Source organism: Pteronotus mesoamericanus, unplaced genomic scaffold (assembly GCF_021234165.1).
Source record: "Pteronotus mesoamericanus isolate MK-2021 breed Mesoamerican mustached bat unplaced genomic scaffold, CSHL_Meso_final contig_173, whole genome shotgun sequence".
NCBI lineage: Eukaryota > Metazoa > Chordata > Mammalia > Chiroptera > Mormoopidae > Pteronotus > Pteronotus mesoamericanus.
The window spans coordinates 19,502,976-19,524,354 of NW_026555072.1; the positions used below are offsets into that span (position 1 = coordinate 19,502,976).

At 38.6% G+C, this 21,379-nt stretch overlaps 1 protein-coding gene across 1 annotated transcript in view; it reads right to left on the reverse strand.

The window, feature by feature from the left end:
* IL1RAPL1 (interleukin 1 receptor accessory protein like 1) overlaps nucleotides 1–18,168 on the reverse strand; it is a 1,150,627-nt gene extending 1,132,459 nt beyond the window's left edge. Inside the window, exon 1 of the mRNA XM_054566585.1 lies at nucleotides 18,082–18,168. The gene's annotated coding sequence lies outside the window, so the exon portion shown is untranslated. The remainder of the gene's footprint in view (nucleotides 1–18,081) is intronic.
* Between the last annotated feature and the right edge of the window lie 3,211 nt (nucleotides 18,169–21,379).

Genomic DNA, 21,379 nt, shown 5'->3' on the forward strand with positions numbered 1-21,379 from the left:
ACACAGATAGGTTGTTCCTGAATCCCTGACGCACAGAAACTGTGAGAATGATAAATGCTTGTTGTTGGTTGAAATTTGGGCATAATCACTTGCCCTGGAATCCATGGCTCAAGGCATGCTTCTGTCTTTAGGAATAAATGCAACTGCTCAACCCTGAGTTAATTCAATTGTTGATCTAATTATTTGGAAACTAGCATAGGGTTAAAGGGGTCATTTCTTTTCTTTTTTCTTTTTTTTCTTTTTTTTTTTTTTTTTTTTTTTTTTGGTAAGTGTAAAGCTACAGGAAATCCCACTGATCCCAACGTAGCTGACAATTAGGTGATTAAGTTGAAAGCAACATTGGTAGGAGGGATATTGTTTTTAGTTAAATTCAAATTACACACACCATGGCAAAACCATGTAATGTAAATCACATACTCAGTGATCATAAAGAGATTAAACAATGAATATATAAGCAATACTGTATTTTATACAATTCTAAAATTACTTTTCAACAAAATTACAAATTCTGAATCATTCATTGCTCTCAGGGGGAGAAAGGGAAGGAGATTAATACATAATGAGCACTGGGTCCATGCCAGGCAATATGTTAAAATGTTTTATAGCTACACTCTTAAGCAAGGGAGTCCCACTTTATGAAGGAAGGGTCTGAGGGTCAGAGTGTTTTGAGTAACTGGCCCGTGGTTACAGAGCCAGGACTAAGAGAACAGATTGAAGCCTATGCCTGTGTGAAAACACCAAAACCAGGCTTTTTCCACATACAATGATCTGATGCCAATAAGAAAATGTTGACATAATTACACTCTTGCTGTACAACTCTATAAAATAGCCCTGATTTTAAGTGAGCCTCATTCCTGGAGGACTCTTCTTAAGAGTGTCTTTTCACCAAACAAAGTTTCCAAGACCTGTCCATGTATCCGAGACCATATGGATTCACTCTGATGCAATGGCCAATGAAATATTAGGATTCTATGTGATATGCCTACGTTCAGGTTAGACCTATGCTCAAACATGTCATATATTTTCATGTTTTCAGCACTCCTTTACAAGAATGTCATTTTCGCATCCTGTATTGATTACTAATAGGTCTGAAATGAAATCCAGTGAGAAGGCAAACACACCATTATGCAAGTATTTGTCTTATTGCCCAAATTGTTTGGATTAAGTTCATTAGTAGATATATTTCCACAGCAGTGAATTTTCAGTCAATAGATTTACAGGGGAACCTAACAAAGGAAAAGTAATGTGGGTAGATTGAGATAAGACAGGGTAGGTCTTTCACTTCAGCAGCGAAACATGAAAATGCTCTTTGGAAGCCAGGGCAGTTTTGAATTATGTTAATAGAGGACTCAACACAACTCACTTGACCACTCACTCTTCTTGCCCTGCTCCATTCCCTGACTCCTAAGGATACATTCCTAATCTACCAACCTGTATTTCTTTCTTTAGCCCATTTCAGATCCTTGTTTCTGGACTAGGCATATAATTTCACAATATATACCAAAAAGTCTTTAATAATGGGTAAAGTCTTGTGGGGAATTCTTTTCTCCAAAAACCCTACTTCCTCTGTAGGAATTTTGCTTAAAAATTCTCAAAGTGTTGACCTGGACACTTCTTCCCATGAAGGAGGTTATTGTAGGCCCTGCTTAAATAGAGCATCTTCTAGTTAAATAATTCAAGATATATGACAGAAGAAACTTGCGTATTAATTCCTCAGCTAAATATTTTCATAGAATTTACATGGCCTTAATATACATTTATGACAAGGGAGATGAACACTGAAATAACGGTGTGGTAGTGAGAAGACAGAAGCAAAGGATTATGTCTTACAAAATTAATCATTGATCAACATGTGATCAAACTTTTTTTAGTTTTTTTTTAGAGAGAGGGAAAGGTAGGGAGGAAGAAAGGGAGAGAAACATCGATGTGTGGTTGCCTCTCATGCGCCCCCTACTGAGAAACTGGCCCACAACCCAGACATGTGTCCTGACTGGGAATCGAACCAGGGACCCTTTGGTTTGGAGGCTGGCACTCAATCCACTGAGCCATACCAGGTAGGGCTGTGATCAAGGGTTTTCACAACCTAACTGTGACTGTTCTTCATCATCTGATATTCTGGATGAGGGTTCAAAAGTACTTTTGCATAGCAAAAAGAAGCAGCTAGTGCAATTCTTCTTTCAACAAATGTTATGTTGATTTTCAGAACAGTCTTGGGGGCTTTTGTTTTCTGAAAATATCCAATATTTTATTGATTAATATTCTTAGACATAATTTTCTAAAAGTGTGGTTTAGATATTACATTGCAAGCATGTTATAAATACCTCAGAAAAGACCTAACATGGTGTATCAGACCCCGCTTATGTCCCACTTAATACCTGCTCAGCCTACCTTTTCCTTCACCATTTGCTGTGATAACCAAAACCTCCCTTATTTGCTTGCCTGGAGCTTACATTTTCTTGGGGTTGGTGTAGAAAGCAAATGAAAAAGTGATAATGACGAAAACTAAACTGAAACTATTACTGGTTAATAGTACAGAGAGTGACTGGGAGGCTATTTTGTGTCTGGTTGGATAGGAAAGGTCTCTCTGAGGATTTTTTTTATTAAGTAAAAAGTTAAGACCTGCCTATATATGCTAAGATTTAGGGGAAGAACATTCTCGGCAGAGGAACCAGAGAGTGGAAAAGGCTATGATTACAATAGAAAAAGAGAGGCTAGTATGCCATAGGAAAAAGAAGGGGAACACATGGTAAAATGTAAGACGTTTTTTGATGCCACCTACTTTCTACATTAAATATCCATGCCTTATCTGTATTCTGCTCCATGTTTATTTATATAGAATATTTTAGTCAAGTCTTCTAACAAAAGGAAGGTCCGAGAAGATTATTTATATTTATCCTATAGCTTCAAGAACCTCTTTGCCAGTGTGGCAAACAAGGCTAGTTTGTAACCAATATCCCTTGACCCTTTCTCAGTAGATAATAAATGTAGGGCATTCATATGCTCAGTTTAATTTATTCATCTTCTCAGATTTCCTTGCAACTAGGAATGGTGACTGACCCAGTTCTGATCAATGAGATATATGTAGAGGCTGTTATACAGTATTTGGGGGAAAGTTTTTGAAATTGATAAGGCTGACCCTGACTGGTGTGCCTCAGTGGATTGAGTGCCAGCCTGCGAACCAAAGGGTCGCCAGTTCAATTCCCAAGTCAGGGCACATGCCCGGGTTGTGGGCCAGGTCCCCAGTAGGGGGCGCATGAGAAGCAACCACACATGGACGTTTCTTTCCCCCTCTCTCCATCCTTTCCCCTCTTTCTAAAAATAAATAAAATCTTTTTTAAAGAAAAGAAACTGAAAAGGCTCGAGTCGAAAGTATTTTGACCACTGACAATTCCCCGTTGTTCTCTCCCTTACCCCTGCTTCCTGCCTTGAACATGGTCATGATACCCAGAGGTGGGTCAGGCCACTTACAGTTACGACAATGAAAGCCACGTACTACCTATGGTGGAGCAGAAATTCAAATTTCTTGAGTCCCTGCTAGAATTACTACACTTCTGGACGGCTTGCTCTCACACTTCTTTTTGGCTCGAAGAGAGTAAAATGCCCTGTGTGCTTGAACTATAATTAGTAGATGGAAAAAAGAAACACAGCTGCCTGCCTTGGAAAAAATTACAAAACAATCAGGGAGGCAATGTAAAAAAAATTAAAAAGTGGTATATCCTCCAATCCAAATACACATATATCAACTTGAGTATATGTTAATTTAGAAAATATTAACTTCCATAATGGTATTCAGGGTCTATGCTGATGTGTTCACCATGCCTGGACTTTATAGTAGGTACTCAATATATACTAGTAACTGAAATAACAAAATATATAAATGCTTAATGATTAAAGTAATTTGGGCTTACTTAGTACGAAAGCATTTGTATTGAAAGTAAGTTTGGAAAGAAAGGAAGGTACTATGTGTGTAGAAGAAAGAGGTAACATTCCAGGTAGGAAAAGAATGGTACATGCAAACATCATTTGGTTAACATTGCTTTGTGGGTAAGAATGGCTGTGCTAATGCTTTTGGAGATATGGGAATAATATGGATAAACTGATTAGATAAGTAGACTAAAAATAATGTAACTTCTTTTTTATGGATCTTCTAAATCTTATAATGCAATTTGACAACAAGAGGAGAGTCAAAGGTCCTTGGAGAAAGACCAGAAAACTGTACCTGAGAAGGAACCATACCTGTATGATATGAAAAGTAAGAACGATTATAATTTAAGACAAAATACCAGGCAATCACCATGCCTGCCAAGCTAGACACACACACACACACACACACACACACACACACACACACACGACAAAATGGCTATGGGATAAAAGTAATCCAGAAGGTTTATCTACAGGTTCATATCCATGTACATGTATGCAAAATCATTGTCAAGATCTTTGAAGGGACTGAGATTTTAATCTACTTGCAAGCTAACAAGTTAGCCTCCCGCAGTTACATGGGTGCTGAAGTAAGACATGATGCTCCTGACTCGGGTAAAGAACGAGTTAGTAATCCCAGCAAAAGCATAAACACATGTTGTGCCAGTTTCCTGAGCCTTAATTACCATAGACTGACATGAAGAGGGCCAGCCGATATCAGTGGGGTACATGATAGGAAAGGAACTTTGATTTTAGGGAACGTAAATCTTTTATAGTGGGGAATAAGCATGCCTGCTCTTTGACCCAAAAGGAGACAACTATTTCCAGTATAGTCCAGAGAAGATTATTCAGGAAAAATGCAGTCAGTGGCTCTTCTCACAAGAAATGCAGGACGGTCAAGGAACATGGAGAATTGTCTCTCAGCAATCATTTGACTATATCAAGTGAAAAGTAGGTAGAAATGCCATATACAATAAACATAACTTAAACATTGGGAAAAAATATTAATTAAAAAGTGAAGTGACTCATGAAAGGATGAGTTTGAAAGTGAGAAGAGGGGAAAATAGAAAGGATGAAAATAAGAGAAAAAACAGGATAAAGCTGAGGGAAAAACAGAACAAAGGAAGAATTCAAGAATGAGAAAGATTGGGAATACGGCAGAATCTTTAACCATATAGAATATTTATATATATTCAGTTACGTTCCATTCCAAACTCATTTGCTGAACACCACCTCTGTGAAATTCAACCTTTAGGGAGTTGGGGAAATTAAAACACAACAAATCCCTTATTCATATATATACACACACGTATATATACACACACACACTTAACTATAACCAAAACTCTCTCTGTTAAGGTTGATCTTTAAATGCAGGGTCCAGCACAATTAATGCCCTTTCTTATTACAAAATCTTCTATTACAAAATCATAAGCATGTCATTCTGTAACATAACAATGTCACACTCAAGCACACCATATACATCTTAGGTGAAATGTTCAAATTAAAACTGTAAATTATTACACCCATATTATTACCCTACCAACCATGCTTAAGCTGGCATTACTTCTGCCGGACCCTGTATTTAGTATTTTTAGTGAAAACAGTGAAATGTTGGGAGCTTGCTATTAGCCATTAAAGCTTGGCTCAATGCGATCATTAAAAATTAAATTACCATCTACAAAAGAGTAAATGAATGGTCTGTTTCACATGATGGTGGCAGATAACTGCTCAATTACAGCAGTTCTAAGCCATAGATGGCAACCAACCTCTGAACATTAGAATGTAGTTCATTTATTTATTTATTTTTCGGAATATAGTTCATTTAAAAGATGGACTAATATTCAGAAGCTGAGTTTCCTTAGCAGCAAAACAGATCATGCTCTAGCACGACTTTTCAGGAAAACATCACCTGGACCAGTCCAATGAAGAACTGCCCACTAGATTTCACACGAATAGTTCTGTTTCCTCCTCACTGCAGATAATAAAGTATAAAGTGAAAAATGCCATTACACTTAACTTGCAGGTAAACCCCTCTATTTGCTATGGCTTGATATTCCTATGAAAATGAAAAAAAGAGTCAATATGTACTATCGCAATGATTAGTACAAAGACACCAAAATGTGATACTGAGGGATAAAGGAGGTGGGGAACTTCTCAAAAGTAGGAGGCCAAAATGATGGTACTCATTAATTTGGGGGATGTTCTTAGGCTCTAAGACAGTGGTTCTCAAAGTGTGGTCCTCAAGAGATTTCAGCAGATCTGCAAAAACAACACCATTTCACAATTCTACTACCACCATTCCCACAGCCAGAGCCTGTTTGAAGAATGCAGACTTGTGAAAGCAGGGTGCTGTTGAAACCTTCTGGACAGTGGAAGTGACTGAACCAGTCATGGCCTCTATATAAAATTTTAAGATCCTGGCTTGTGACTCCCGAGATCTACTTGTCTTGCGACGCTCAAGACAAGCCTCATGTCTAAGTTCCCTTGCTTATTAAACTTGCCACCTGTCTATCTGGAGTGGCCTGCCTCTTTCTATGGTCTCTTCTCACACTCCTTCTGTGGGGGCCAGGGGCCAGTTTATGAACCAACCTAGAGCCACTCTGAGGAAGGCACAGGGACTGAAGGTGGAAGGAGTGCACACAGGTTGTATCTGGGAGCCTAAAAGGGCAAGAGAAAGAGCAGTTATCACAGCCTGATTTGCCCTTTGTTTACCCCCATGCCTAAGAATAAACAATTATCTTCTTGAAGAGGATCCCATAAGCCCTAGGGAGAAAGTGCTCGTAAGTGTCCCGATTGGATTCTTGTGAAAACTATAACCAGTAAGAGAATGGTAGAGCAAGGTGAGCAAGGAGAGCAAGGTGAACTAAGGTTTGGGAAAAGGGAATAAATACTATCTTGGAAGAAAGCTAGGGGAAACTGAAGCAAAAATAACACCAAGATTAGAGAAAACAAGAGGACAAATGGAACAAAACAGCAGAACTATCACTGACTGCACATCAACAATGAAAAGGAAGATAGAAAAGTGTACCTGAAAATCTATTTTTATGACTCTGATTTCTAGTATTGCTGGCATTGTTTTTTAAACTTCCTTGGTATGGCTCCCTGCTGTGACAGCAATTTCCATAGAATTAACAGAGTTTTGTGGATTTTTAACACACCAGATAACTGAAAAAATTTAGGAGGTAATTTGCTGTGGAGGAGAATAAAGTTTATGTGTAACATTAAAATAAGACTTCACCACGCTGTTCAAACCTGCCACAAGTTGGATAGGATGATGCAGAGGAAGCACTTTGGCCGATTTAAAGCCTCTCTTTGCCATTCGTGCCTATCATTAAAAACCTTCCTGGCAGTCGTTCATTGAGGTCCAGGTGGTGTTTCCATAATGGGCCAGGGATGGACCTTGATCTCAGAAAAATGGACGTGGACTTAGTCTGGGAAAAATGTGGATGCTCCCAGTAACTCTGATTATTAGACATTCTCAATTTCAACTGATAACATCTGCTATCTGTAACAACTCTTACCTCCACTACCCTACCTATGTAGACAATCACTAAGCTTTGGCCATTAATCTGGATAATAATCTTACTTCACTCTCTGCCTCCAAGATATATATGTATTATATGTTAGCACATACCTTATTTTCTTATGATTACTGACATGTAACACATCTTTAATATAAGATTATTTTTCTTGAAGAATGGTGGCACACAGTAAGATCTGCCATAGTCTGTCACTTTTGCTCAAATACCTCCAGTTGTGATTAGAAATGGATTTGGCCTCTTTAGACACATTAAGTTTTCCATCGCTGGAGGTTTCAGGCAGAACTAGACTAGGAAATTCCTAAGATCCCTTCAATCCACTAAAGCAAAGTCAAAGAACAAGGGCGCATCCTCTTTACATACATTGCCCTTATCCACAGTATTAAATCTGCTACTCTCCTATTCAGTGTACTACACGGGGTATAATACACCATGTACTCATGGTATACACTCCCTAAATTTGTGTTATGAAAGAATTATGTCTTGTTGCCATTCCTTCTCTCAAATACACAATGCACTTGCAATTTAGTAATCTCATGTAAAGCATTTTGATTTTGCAAAATGAAAATAAGTATTATTTAATACCCACACTCATTTCGATGGTCTTCTTTCTATGAGGAAATGGCACTACAAATAAAATTGGTTAGCAATGGCCTTCAAAAATTATTAATGAGTTACAATAGAAAAATGAAGAGGAAAAATTAAAGGTTAAAGGTGTTTTCAGACCAGATAATACAAGGCTGCAGATCAACAAAATTCAAGTTTTAAGAAATGAGACTCATAGCCAGATAAATCTTTTTGCATAGCTATGAACTGAGAAGGCTGTGTATGATCCATATTCCATATTAAAGTATTTATTTTATCCACATGTGATGCAGAATAACCAGATGTGTCACATGTATTGGGGAACTTCATGCATTTGACTTGGAACTGGCTTTAATCTGATGAAAACAATACTGCAGTTGATTCTTGCAAGAGTAAAAATGCTTTACTTAAGAACTTAAAGTGCTCATCTCCTTAAGGGGTCAGCATTTCTTATTCTCGTGAACACCTATGATGCCTAAATAATCCTTTCTGTAGTGCAATTTTCTTCATAAGTATAATGGATCAATATTGCCTGTATATCAAAACAGCTGCTCCCGGAAAGAAAATTACTTGAGACAGCTACATCATGAGAGAAGCTAAAAAGACCATAATTCTTTACCCTTCCCTGTAGGCACACCCTTTACAATCTCTCACTAAAAGAGGCAGAGTCGATCTCCACTCCCCTTGAATCTAGACTTGCCTGTGACTGACTTTGGCCAACAGATTGTAGCAGAAGTAGAACCTGCCAGTTCTGAACGTAGGCCTCAAGAGTCCTTGCATGCTCACATGTGCTTTTTCTCAGAACCCTAGGACCATTAGGAAAACAAGGCCAGGCTAGTGTGCTGGATTATGAGAGACGCATGACCCAGCCAACTGCCAGCCAGCTCCCAGACATGCGAGTGATCAGCCAGATCGGCCAGCGAACAGCCAACCTGCAACTGAGCGGACTGATGGTCAAGCCCCCAAAAGATCCGTTTAGCCTAGCCCACACCAAACTGCCCCCACTAGCGAGCTTATTGTTTTTATCCACTACATTTTGAGCTGGTTTGTTACACAGTAGACAATCTATAAATGACAACAGACTGAAAGTGTTGTTTAAAATAAGCAACAGAGAAAATGATGTAATCCAGTAAAGTACGGGAGTGCTGGAGGATTTTTTAAATAACAAATCCCAATTTCCCCATGCGCAACTGATCCTAGGAATTAGGCATAGCACAATTGATGTGGCTATTCATTTTTAAAAGGAGTTAGCCCAGAAACTATTACAGGCAGGGAAAGGGTTGAAAGTCTGAAGTACCAGCACCAGAAAAATGAGGAGAAAACAGAAACCGCTGAAGTTGTGATTGTCACCGGGTAAATATCGATTAAAGAAAATGGAAACTGAAAGTGTAAAAAGCACATACTGAGCATAGGTGTTGACTGTGGGCCGCGCTCCCACCCCAGAGATTACTGCTCACTTCTTAGCACTGTATTTAGGATGAAGTGGCAGATTCTGTAAAGCTGTTAAAGCAGTGTCTTAACATTTCTGCTTCCCAAGCAGTGAGAACTTTCTATTTAAATTGCTATCCCTCAGAAGGGCTGCACTAGCAAACAGCAAAGGAGGAGATCTAGGAAAATTTGCCATCTTAGACTTACACCCTCCCCTTCCATTTTTGTCCTTTAAAATTGAGGTTTTCAACTCTTAAGATTATCTGTCTTAAACCTACCTGAGTTACATTTTTTAGCTTTAACACAAGATTTAACAGTCAAGTCCATTTTCTTTAACATTTGCTTCACCCTCCCTACTGGCTTTTTCAATTCGGTTAGAGAAAGTCATGAACCGAGGACTGTTTAAAATGCACAGTTCATAAATCTTTTGATGTGGGAACAATTCAATACCCAAACCACATAGCTGCCAACTTCTACTTCTTCACCTTTGTTCTATATTTTGATTTGAGAAGACACAAAGCTAAGAGAACATGATGTATTCCAGGGTGTGGGAGAGTATAGTATCCGTTACAAAATAGGGATAGTCTAATAAAGTGTGAACTTAAGTCTGTTATGAATCTACCTGACTTCATTTTATTACTGTATTCTATAGATCCATAAGCCAAGATGTGAGAAGAGTAGATCAAGATATTAATGGCCAGGTGCTTTCCAAAAAGCTCTAATGCAAAATGAATTACCATCTCTGATCAGGGCATCTCAGAACAAAAAGCTAAGATCGGAACGACAGCTGTGTATGGTTTTGGGTAGCACATAAATGGCTCCTCCACGCTTGAGAGCCTTATGTTTTAAAAATAGGTAACCCCAGGTATCCCAAGGGGAAAGTATTTGCACACCAGCGACATTAGATAGGGGGGACAGTTAAGTTTGATACCCAGAACAGTAGTTCTGAGTTTCCCCCTTACCAACTACATAAGAAAGTCAGGACATGGTTCTGGAGTTAAGGAATAAATTAGCTTCTAAAAAGATTATAAATGCTCTCTGTAATAAATACATAACAAACAGTGGCAAAGAGAGAGGCTGGAAAAAGAGGTTTTAGCTTGAGCTTTCAAATGTATCCAAAATAAAGAGAAAGCTGGAGACGATTCAACAACATATAATATCTATCAAATCTGGGTGTTGAGATTTTTCCTTATTTTTCTATCTTTATGTTTGAAATAGTTCATGATCGTGTACATATGGTACAAAAGAAAATGGAGTGGAAGAATCTATGTCGGCCCACAACAGAACTAGCTGCCTCCTAGGAGATGTTTAACAAGAATACAAAAAGAGATGTCTGTGTGGGGAGCTAGGCCTATTTTCTGGCCTACTTCTGAATGCCAGGTTTCAATGATATTTAGAAAAAGACCTTTAGCTGGTAGTATAGCAAGTCTCCTAACGCTAGCTCATATTGCCTGTATCTTCTTTAGTAGAGGTCTGTTTCCCACGGTACGGGCACAAGAACAATAAATTATAAGAGCAATGGTGGAGCAAAAATCATTCTCTGGGAGTAATAAAGTTCTTATGTGCTTAAGAGCTTGGGAAAGAATCCCAATTGCTCTATCTGATAGAGTCGATGCCCTTATTATCAAAATGATAAACTTGGTGGTATGACTACCTGGAATTTGAATTAATCCTTAATAAAAGTATCAGAAAACATCTATGTAGATGCTTGCTGAAAAACAGACCTTGTGATCACTTCCTTTGGTTTCTTAGTGCACCAGTGTTTTACATATTTGTCACTTGGAAAATGACCACAAATTTTCCTTGCCTTTAAAGGATCTCTTCTTATGGTCACGTCCTTTAGGTGCCAGCAGTATGCCTGGATCTCTGCCCACTTGGCTACATTGTATTGCTTACCTAGAGCAACGAGCAACAACTTAGAAAGCCGTGAAAGAGCTGTCCTTCCCATGTGCTTGCTGAACACAAAAGGGCAGGTGAGGAGCATACAGTTCGGTGAGCAAGAGGCTGTCTGCCTTACAAATATGTAGTTAGAAACATTCGAAGGAACAAGGGCCCAGTAGGTGGCTGATCTGCTGCTTCTCTACTCTGTGTGGGCCCTTAAATCCTTTCCTTTGAGCTCCCTAATATAGCTCTTCTAAGGGATAACTATTTAAATAGAAAGCTCCCACTGTTTGGCAAGTCAAAAAGCATCAGTTCAGTGTTCTAACAGCTCTACAGCAGCTCTGAAAACACAGAGGAGATGGGTGAGCAGGAATCCCCAAAATAGTCTATTTGATCTACCAGAAGTCACTTAGTTACAGTGCTGCAATTGAGAAGGGAAAAGTCTTTCCTCTGGCCACTCCTTTTCATCATTAACATCCTCAGAGATATCCAAGTAATAAGTCACCTTCGAGACACTCTGCTTCTTGCACACCTGCAAGTAGGACTTCCCAGCGATCCCATCCTACATCAGGGCATTTATTTATGTTCCAACTGAAGTACTACGCACTGCTACGCAACCAACAGGAGGAACCGTACTTCATTCATGGGGACACAATTGTTCTAAAGAAAGGTTGGAAAGTATGCCAGAATCGATCTATAAATACTCTTCGTATTTAAAAACTAATACAAATGGTTGGGTTAGATTCACTGGGAACCAGAAAAGAAGTGTAAGGAATTAGGGGGCGGGGGGGGAAATCAACATAGACAACATATACGAAACAGCTACACAAATAACAAGTGTATAGTTTAGGACTCTATGTGTCGGACTATAGATTCAGAGTTCCGATAAGGGAGAGATTACTGAGGGGCAAATAGAAGCTTCATGGAGTTTACAACAGAAGATTTGAGGCTTGATGTGCGTACCAAGAAGGGGTTTCATAAGATGGTAAGAAGTCTAACGTAATGGTGGGGGGGCATGGGGTGCAGGAAGAAAAGGGCATCAGCAGCCAGCTGGTGCAGAAGGTGAAAGGAGCTGGTTTGTAGGGGGCAGGAGGGTGTGAGATAGTGGCGGACAGTGGAAAAGGGAGGAGCGAGGACTGGTGCCTGAGAGTCGGCATGGCTCAGTCATAGCTGTCTAAGCAAGTTTGGGCTAAAAATACAGTGGGAGCCCTGACCACCTCGGCTCAGTGGGTTGGGTAGCTTCCTACAGGGGGAAGGATTGCAGGTTGGATTCCAGGTCAGGACACGTGCCTGGGTTGCAGGCCAGGTCCCCAGTTGGGGGCTTGCGAGAGGCAACCAATAGCTGTTTCTCTCTCCCATCGATGTTTCTCCCTCTCTGTCTCCCTTCCCCTTTCTCTGAAAATAAAGAAATAAAATCTTTAAAAACACAAAAAACAAAATACAGCGGGCTTTCCACAAAAGTAATGCTGTGGTAAATAGGAGACGTGAGTTTTGGAAGTGTCTTCACCTCTTGATAAAATGGATAGTTGAAGAGAGCACAAAGTAAACATGTGATAGCATGTGTGGTTTAAAGTGTGATTTTTCAATGTGTCAGGTGAGGGGATGGATAAAAAAGAGAACCATCTCATCTCTACATCTACTGTAAATATTCACAAATAACTGAAAAGTACTAAAGGAGAATAAAATTGAGGATAGGGAAAGGGATCAGGAGAAAGTGACATGTACAAATTTTTAAAATTTGACCCTATTATCAAAACTCTTCCTAAAATATACAAAATGTTCAAATGATATTTTTTCCCTTACACAGTTGAAGGGAAACAGCTTAAGCCTGTGCTTTGTGGTGACAGGTCATCACAGCAAGAAATGAAAGAAGTGCCAAATGTCCCCAGTGCTATTTGACACTAAAGAATTTCTAAATGCAGCCTCAAAGGGTTTTTTTTTTCCCCCCAGTACTGCTTGTTAACTTAAAGGATATGTAAAATCATTCCAGCAACTGGTAAATGACCCATACCAAAGAAAAAGATATATTCAGGACTCGTTTGAACCCAGGACTATGCAATTCCTGTTCTGCTGTGTCACTTAAACACAAGAACACAATCTCTCCCAAGGCCAGACTTTTCAAGTTTGAGATAAAAGGTATCAAGGAAAGAGCAAAAAGCTGTTCCTTAACCAATCTTCTCTTTTTCTTCCATTCTCATTTCTACCAGCACAGTGCAATATATGCCGGTGATGAAGCCACATTTTAAATATCACTACTGTTTGAGAAGGTTTTAGACTTCTCAAAGTGTCCATCCTGATGCCCTCTGTCTACTAACAAGAGACACAATGAGTAACAGCAATCGATTTATTGAAAATGGCTTCCCACCTAGTGCCAGGCCAAGTCTGGTAGCTGTAACTTTATCCATACTTAGCAATTCTCTCCTTGATCTGCACAAGGAGAATGAATGAAAACATCATTTGACAAGGACGAGGGATACATAGACAGTATAATGGTTCTTTCAGAGATTCCGACCTGGCTAGGCCTGAAATGGTTATTTTTATGGCATGACCCATATAAAAAAACCCAGGGGATAAGTTTAGCATAAGGATCACAACCCAAAAGGCAAAGATGTTTTATATATATACATACATATAAGTATATATACGTATCTCTCCTTGGGTAACTAATGAAGTTAGACATGTGTTTGTTCCTGAAATAGGAAAGGAATTAAAGCTGATAATTTGGCTGCTTTGCCTATTTTTTTCATGGACTCAAAAATTTATTTTATATCTTAATTTTTCCTACAGATGAGTATCTAACCATCAATGCTAAGTCATAAGCCCATTACCCACTAGGTATTGTCTTGAGGAGACAGTAAACCTTTGTAGATTAAAGTGATATGCCTTTCAAAAAATGACAATGATTCTTTAAGAAACTGCAAGTCAGAGTTGAAAATTAAATGTGGAAAAAATAAATTAATATCCAGTAGTAGTCTCAAATTTGATCTTCTACCACAAATGGAATTTTATCCTTTAAAAGTCTTTGTATAGCAATTGAATTTTCTTGCTGATTTAATTCCCAGAAAACAACTACAATTAGAATCAGTTCACTTGACTACACGATGCCATTTTACCCCCCAAGTAATGTTTACTGAAAACACACAAAACATTTATAGGTTCTATGGTTCCTTTTATAAACTTTATGATAAAGCTATAATCCACTTGTCTGACAGGATTACTTTTCTGACTTATTAATAAAAAGCATAAAATGAATTTTATGATCATGTAGATAAAATTTCAGTGAGATATATTTGCTGCTATTGGATTCCATTTGTCTTTTTATTTTTAAACAACCCATAAATAAAATCTATGTAGTTTAGAATAATAAATATGTCATATATTTAATAACCAGAAAATGTCAGGGTTTTTTTTATTTGGTGCAATTTTCTATTATTCCAATTTATAACCACAAACATGAATTTCTTAGATAATAATTTTAAATGATTTTTGTCGCTGAAGAAAGGCCAGAACATAATATTATATGTAAAATATTAGGAAAATTGTTTTTCTTCTAGACCATCAAAAAGTAATACATCCCACCAATAATTTCAAAACACCAAAGACAGAAAAGTATTTAAGAAGAAAATTTACCCATCGGTTATATTTTTTATCTCTTTGTTTTCAAGTTCAGTATCCTTTTCTTAAAGATTTTATTTTTTACAGACAGAGGAAGAGAAGGAGAAAAACATCGATATGAGAGAGAAACATTGATTAGTTTCCTCCCACACACCCCCAGCTGGAGACCTGGCCCTCAACCCAGGCATGCGCCCTTGCCAGGAATCGAACCAGTGACCTTTCAGTTCACAGGCAGGCACTGAGCCACACCAGCCAGGGCAGTTGAGTATTCTTATAATGTTTTTATAAATTAAAGATACATGTTTAAATGCCTTAGTTGTGGGGGGAAATCATAATAGGAAGCAGCCCTGTGAGGAAAAAGGACATTAAAGCAAGAAAGGGGCATTGTATAGAAATCTGCCACCTACCCTTTCCTTCTTAATTCTAGTAATATGAGTAAATAATTTAAGTGGTTCACCTAAGATTATCAATTAATGCTGATTCTGTGTTTTTCAGTATACACTGTCTATCTACGAGCATACACGTATTCATTAAATAGTTGAGATATGGTAAATTCAATACATTTCTTAGGTTCTATTAAAAAATAAATTAAAAAAAGAATATAGCATGGATCCTTTTCTAAAGATGTTCCTAGTCTGCTTAATGGCATAATATTAATACCCAATGAACAATAAGAAAGCAAGGATTTAGCTAGCCATTTTTGCTAGCACTGCAACTGCAAAGCAGGGAAGTGAGCTGTAGGTTTAAACTATACATGTCAAAAAAGACAGTGTAGAAGGGGTTTGCCATAGAAATAAATGTTAAGTCTAGGAAAGAGTTCAGTCTTCAAGATAGTGTAACATGAAGAGACGTGAAAGATTAACGCAGACCCTCAGAGGACTACAGAATCAGAGACAGGAAAGGAAGGTGGGCTATTCTATGGGTTGGCGTGAGATGAGGTCAGAATGGAGGGAAGAGGTTGGAGCAATACAACGGGTGGCTCAAGTTTCCAGTAACGAAGGCCGTGAAATAGGCACACGTAATAAAAATAGACATGGAAAGGCAAAAATGCCACGCATCTCGTCAGCAAGTATCTATGGAGGCTGTACGATTTTCCTGGCACTGTATTAGGGACTGAGGAAGCAATGGAGAACAAGACAGATAAGGTCCCAGCTGTCCCGGAACTTTGATTTTCGCTGGGAGAGATAAAAAGGTAAATAAACAAACATTACCAAATGAGGAGTGTTATGCAAAGAACTAAGACAAGTGATGTTATAGTGAGAGACTAAGTAGATAGCTGGGTCTCCTCCAAGGATGCGACATTTACTCTTTGAGACCTTGTATTTCAAGGAACAATCAATATGAAGAGCAGGAAAGATGCTGAAATGGGGGACCACTCGGGCAAAGGCCCAAAGGCAGAAAATAAATTGAGATCCTGTCTGGCTCCAGCTTAGTGGGCAAGGGGGAAAGTGATATCACATGACAGACAAAGGCAGGGCCTAGGATAAAATCAGGTAAAAGTAATGAAGGTGACATCTTTTCGATTATAAAATGGTCTAAATATTTTCAGACTCCTTTAACGAAATTCAAGTTTTGTTTTTCGTTTCCTCGGTATGAAATTGGAAAGAGGGACAAGAAATACGGCCTCTCACTTACTTGGAGCTTTGGAGGATTAAACCCCATCTGCTTTGGATTAAATGAGCCATCAAAGTGTATGGTAAAAGAAACTGAAGGTTTCAGGGAAGAGGCAGGGTAGCCTAGAAGGCAAGAACTCCTTCCGATGGGCTTGAGACCCACAGGGCTCTTCATGAGCGCTCCTCACCATCCCCTCAGGAGGATGAGATTGACTTTGAGGTGCTGGATGACGTGAGGCACAAAGTACGGAAAGCAGAGATGTTTGCCTGTTCCTTGGAAAGAAGCCAGAACTCCAGAGAGGAGCGCTGCCAGGGGACTAAAATGGGGGAACGAGACATTCTCCCAAGTGACATGGTAAAGTGAAATGAACTCTATTTAAGAAAACATATTAATGCAATGTATTTCTTGCAAACCTTATTTTATGCACTATGATTCATTTCAGTAAAAATACATAGGTAAAGTGAACTTTATATGATCATGTTGGACATCTATGCTGGCATACCCCAAAATTCAGTGGGATGTAACAAGGCATTCCAGAAAAAGAGTGTCCCATGGTCAAATACACCCAGGGAACACTGGATTAAAAACTCTAGGTGTTGTTTTTTTTTTTATCTGCAGGACTTGTCAGAGCCTTTAGTTCTGCAAATGTTCATTATGAATATCCACATAGGAGGACCAGAATTGAGCATTTTCCAAAGTTAACTGATCAAAGAACTGTTGTATTTTTTTTCCTTCAAAATACTTTATAGAACTAATCTTCCAAGAAAAATGCATTGGTATGTAAGTGCAAAACCAGATTGTATCATCAACTAAAATATGAAAAGAAACATGGACCATAAAGACAATAAACATAGGAGAAGTTAACTTGTAGCATCAGGTAACCTCTGCAAAAAACATTTCGAGAATGTTAAACGCACACTGGCTGGTGTTGCTCAGTGGATTGAACACTGGCCTGCTAAACCAAAGGGTTGTCGGTTTGATTCCCAGTCAGGGCACATGCCTGGGTTGTGGGCCAGGTCCCCAGTAGGGGGCACAGAAGAGGCCACCAGACACTGATGTTTCTCTCCCTCTCTTTCTCCCTCCCTTCCCCTGTCTAAAAATAAATAAATAAAATCTCTAAAAAAAAAAAAAAGAGTGGTATTTAAAAAAATATGCAACTTTGTTTAGTTCAGTATGATAGCTCTTATTGTAAGTTATGCATAAATCATATGAAAAGGTTATATAATGAAAATTATTATATAAATATTATGTCACATTCTTCTATTGGTATTTATCTGGCACAGCTATTAAACAAAACCATCCTCTACTCTAACCTCTATAAAAGAAATGAGAGTTGACATTTTACATCATGTTCTCTATTTACCACCACCATTTTTATAGATTTAAGAATGTATGAAATAATATAAAGGATAAGAGAGCCATATGGTAAAGATTAATTTAAATAACTTCTATTGCATCTGTTAAAATTAGATAAATAAAGCCTTTATCTTACTGGGTGAAATTAACTATTGAGTCTCTGATGTGTAGATCAAGATCTACAAATGGACCTGCGAAGTTCTTTGAGTGGATTCCGGAGTCACATGCCACCGGTACTGGCCCTTCTCAGCCACTTCACCCCTTCTTGCTTTGCTGGGATCCTCTGTGGGGAAAAGAAGATGCAGCCAGCAGGGTTACATTCTTGCCGAGTTTGTGACTGCACACCCTGTAAGCACCCTCCCCTTCCCCACCCACAATATAATCTTAAACTATCTTCAGAAATACAGGAGCCCCCTGCCCCTGCCGGCAGAGAATTGCAGTGGCTTAATGTGGAATCTGGCTTCCATACACTCTGTTACTAAGAACTTGAATAGTTAACTTTATAATCTCAGAATATGAAATTGTTTATACAAATACTTTTATAATTGTTTCCCTGGTAATGTTGCTAAAAATGAAATTTACTTTTGATCAAATATCCATTGGTTCAATTCAATCAGAGTAAATTTTGTTACCCAGATCACCAGAAAGTACCTTTAAATCCAAGTCATGTTGAAGTACTACTTAATGGTCACCATTTTATCTTTTTTAAGACTTTATTTTTAGAGAGAGGAGAAGGGAGGGAGAGACAGAGGGGAAGAGAAACATCAATGTGCAAGGGGAACATTTTATCGGTTGCCTCCCACATGCCCCCAACCAGAGAACATGTCCCAGAACTCAGGCACGTGCCTTGACCGAGAATTGAACTGGCGACCTTTCAATGTGCAGGCTGATGCCCAGCCCACTGAGCCACACCAGTCAGGGCTGCTCACTGTTTAAAGATAACTTCCCTACACTGTGACTCCTAAGAGCTGTTTTGTTAAAATGTATAAATAGCACTGTAACAGATTAAAAATATAACAAGTAATCCATATATTGTATATATTAACTGACCTCATATATTCAGTCTACCTTCTTCTACTATTCAAGATAAAGGCTGGAGGCAAGAGTACTGTATCACCCGAGTTCAGAATCATTGTGTATCAATGTAGCACGGAAAAATCAGTTATGTTTCACACGTCGAATAAGTAAGATGTAACTATCCCCAAAGAAATTCACTTTCAAGTCTAAAGCATAAAGTCCTGATAAAATTATGTTTACAAAAACTATACCACTGAAATGTCTCAAAGAGATAAGTAGAATCATATACTGGAAGAGACAGGTATGAAAAAAAGTATCTATTCTTGGAGTATTGGTATGGAGTGCTCACCTATCCCTGAAGGTTCCAGAAAAATGGAGATGTCAAAGACATGGGAGGGAGACATAAACCACTTTTTAATCTAACATCTTTTAAATAGCCTCCCAAGTGGACTGGATGGTTGAATGGAATGAAAAATGCTGGTGATACAAGGATGTCTATAGAGAATTAATAAACATGAGGCTAACCTGCCTCCCCATTTTGAGAATTCTGTTAAAGTGCTATGCAAAATTTTAGGAGTAGAACAGAAAGATAATTTATCTACTGCTTCATTCCTGTACAAATTACTTGAATCTATGAACATGTGAAATTTCTAAATATTATTTAGTTCATTTTGCCCTGGCTGGTGTGACTCAGTGGATTGAGCACCTGCCTGCAAACTGAAAGGTCACTCCTTTGCTTCCCAGTCAGGGCACATGCCTGGGTTGCAGGCCAGGTCCCCAGTAGGGGGCGTGCGAGAGGCAACCGACTGATGTTTCTTTCACTCATCAATGTTTCTCTCTCCCTTTCTCCCTCCCTTCCCATCTCTCAAATTTAAAAAAAAATCTTAATTATATTAGTTCATTTCTATAACTGTCCTAGACAAAGCAGAGGAGAGGCCCTGCCTATAATCACTTCTATTTCCTTAGTTCAATTTGATAGTAAGATCCCACATCTGGTTAACCTACAGTTTAAAAATAAGTGATATCACTGAAAGAGCTCTCTCAACAACTGCCTTACCTGAGTTAACTCTTTCAATTCTTAGAGCAAGGCTTTGATGCCAGGATAAAATACTATCCTCATTTTAAAGATAAGGACATATTGATTCTAAGTGGCAGAGCTGAAATGCTTGCAGAATAAAAGTAGTAACCAAATTACCATCTATTCATTTATTCAATAAGAACTTGGAAAGCAACTACAGGTGACAGTCTAGTGACTATGTGGGATTTATCATGAGAGCCCCTTGTCCAAAGGAGTTTATCACTAGTGTTAGGGATGGCATGGGAGTGGGGAGTGGTGGTATAGGGCTTCCCCCAAATCCACACGAAATGTTATAAAAGCAGACTACAGAGGAATCAGCCACTAGAGCACCTGAGAATGTTACCTTATTGTCCAGTGACCTTTGTTTTTCCTTTTACTCCTATTTTGTTCCTTTCCACTGCCTTCCTCCTCCCGCATTATTGCTCTTGATATTTTTTATTCCCCAGGTATTTAAAACATTATTGAAAGTTTTAAAGTTGTCTGAGGCATCCTTGAAATCCCCGGGAGGAAAGCAATGGAAATTTCACACGAAGAGAGAAAATTGTAAAGTTTCACCATTTTCCGAGCACTTCCCTAAGACCAATGACGTTCTATATCCTTTAGCGCTCTGTGTATTCTCATCGGTTTCCTTTCATTGTGGATTTAGTTATAGATATCTCCTTTCTGTGCTGCAGTTGTTTAAACTACTTTACACTGAAATCCATTCCAATTAAAGTTAGATATTTTTCTAAAGTGACAAAGGAATGAGGGCTTATGAAAAATGCTCAAATTCAAAAAGAAAAATACCCTCACTACAAATAGAAAACCATGCAGCTCTTTCCTGTAAATTCTAAGTAATAACAAATCAGTCTGGTTGCTTTGATCTGTATGAAGATCTAGGAAGAAATCATCAATTTGTAAACACCCACAAAAAAATGAGGTGATCACTAGCAGGGCCTGTGAGAAGTCTACCTTATCAGAACCTTCTCATTTCATTTTATGGAAAAATGATAGGCCCGATAGGCATCAGGAACACCATAAATGTAATCTCTCTGAGAGTCCATAGTGCTTCTAATATATTTCCACCAGACAAGAGGATCAACCGCCCCAAGCTCCCATTCGTGAATCTGTCAAATCCCCTGGGGGCGCTCCTTTCTCAAATGGAAAAAAACAAGGGATCCGGAAGAAATGCACTCAGGAGCTCTGCTTCCAAACAGATTTAAATCAGCAAAGGACCACTGATAAATATAACTTTAAATGGAAGTATTAATACTGTGATTATTATTTTAAGTATAATCCAGCCTGAAGGCTGGTGGAAGAAGGGACTTGGCTGGGGCCTCACAGTCAAATATCTTTAAGA